We start from the raw sequence: 1,943 nt of genomic DNA, 5'->3' as shown, positions 1-1,943 counted from the left end.
CCATGTAATTGTTAAGATCATACAACAACTCATACTCGATCTAGATGAACACAAAGAACTGGATGGAGGGAGGAATATTGGGTAGAATACACTAAGAATCCAGAAAATTGAACCGAGAATTTCATTTTCGAATGGTCACTTTGCACAATCTCAATTTTTCAACTATCAACACATTTTGTTAACATGCCTATTGGATTCTTTGTTGTGTTAACATGCCTATTGAATTCTTTGCATCGTCTGTCTCCTCCAAACACATACCACATTTTTTCACTAACCTGTGAGTGGAATAGTATCGTCTTTTGATGTGTTTTGTTTCTTGGCTATTTCTTCTAGATAGTCTGTTATCCATATCATTTCTTTACCAACTTTAGCTCTTGCCACGTATTCAATCTCAGTAGACGAAAGATCGATGCATTTTTTAAGTTTGAACATCCAACTCATTGTTGTTCTATCTATAATGTAGATATATTCAGATGTACTCTTGTTAGAGTCTATATCTTCACTCAGATTAGTGCAAAACCTTGCATAACTCTTAGAGTCTCAGATATTTTAGAAGCCACTTCACAACTTCCCAATGTTCTTTTCCTGAGTTTACCATGCACTTGCTAACAACTCTGTACATGTAATGTGCTTCTCAACTGTCTGATTTAGCATCATCTGTCCGAAATTTGGATAACACCTTCTCATTATACTGTTCCTGGGATTAGATTTAATGTGCTAACAAATCTATCTCGAGAAATCTTCATCCCAAGAATCTGCTGCTTCCAAATCTTTCCTCTAAAATACTAAAGACATGTTTGCCTATGACTAATGTTCCTCATGCTAGATCCTACAATCAATATATCATCCACGTACTAGTATATGCGGTGGATACACATAAGAATCAATGTATTTCTTAAACTAACAACACTGGTCCTTTTTACTCTTGTGGAAACCACTCTTGCATATGAATGATTGTTCTAGTCCATACAAGCTTCTATTGAGCTTACGCACGATGTGTTCCTCGCATGGAGCTACAAACCAGTCGCTGGGCAACAATCTTGGGTGTTTTTCTATAATATCACTAAGTGAATTTTTTCACAATTCAACCTCAATTCCCAATTGTTGTCCTAGAACATTTGCGTCGTTGTCCTGGAACACCTCTTCTCTTTATCCTTGTACATGATATTTTCATTAAAAATCATGTCACAATGTCTCAAGAATTTTTTTTGTTCTTGTCATCCTAAAATTTGTAACTAATTTTAAAATTAATAAATAATAAACTCAAATGTAAAATTTCAAAATTTTCAATTATTTTAAAAATAATTAAAAATATAGGCACTCAATTTTCATTAATCTTTCAATAATATTACAATTATATTAATAGAGAGATTTTTTGGTATTAAATGTTCGTCGACATACTGACATGCCCATAAACTCAACATCAACATAAACGATTAATCGGCATCTTAATTATATCATAAAAAAAAATCTATGAACAATAAGAAAAAAAATATATAATATATAAAAAATGTATTTTAATATAAAATAATTATTTGTTAATTTAAATGATTTTCAACATTTTAATTATATAGTAAAAACTCAATGAATTATAAGAAAAATAAAATAAAATATCACTAATATGAATATAATATTTAAAAAGTACTTTAATGTAAAATAATTATTTGTTAATTTAAATGGTTTTTTATTTTATTTTATTTTTTACAGATTTTTTTCGGACCCGGTGAGCACTAAAATGGGTCACGGTTGGAGAAAGCCCAGAATCGAGCAGCTCCAATGGGATAGCCGTATAAAACCCTAAACCCTGCAACGCTGCTTCTTCTTCCCTCGAACCTGGTAAACCCTAAACACCCCCCCCCCCCCCCCCCCCCCCCCCCCCCCCCCCCCCCCCCCCCCCCCCCCCCCCCCCCCCCCCCCCCCCCCCCCCCCCCCCCCCCCCCCCC

The 1,943-nt window shown here is 34.6% G+C and overlaps 1 protein-coding gene across 2 annotated transcripts in view; it reads left to right on the top strand.

The window, feature by feature from the left end:
* Positions 1-1,758: 1,758 nt before the first annotated feature.
* LOC111442941 (prohibitin-1, mitochondrial-like) overlaps positions 1,759-1,943 on the top strand; it is a 4,044-nt gene continuing 3,859 nt past the window's right edge. The window contains exon 1 of one of the 2 annotated variants that reach the window (XM_023080503.1): positions 1,759-1,848. The gene's annotated coding sequence lies outside the window, so the exon portion shown is untranslated. The remainder of the gene's footprint in view (positions 1,849-1,943) is intronic. The other variant, XM_023080505.1, reaches the window with a different exon arrangement.

The sequence above is a fragment of the Cucurbita moschata genome, unplaced genomic scaffold, assembly GCF_002738365.1.
Source record: "Cucurbita moschata cultivar Rifu unplaced genomic scaffold, Cmos_1.0 Cmo_Scf00005, whole genome shotgun sequence".
Lineage (NCBI taxonomy): Eukaryota > Viridiplantae > Streptophyta > Magnoliopsida > Cucurbitales > Cucurbitaceae > Cucurbita > Cucurbita moschata.
The sequence above is the reverse complement of the archived record's forward strand: the minus strand, read 5'-3'. Positions and strand labels throughout refer to the sequence as shown.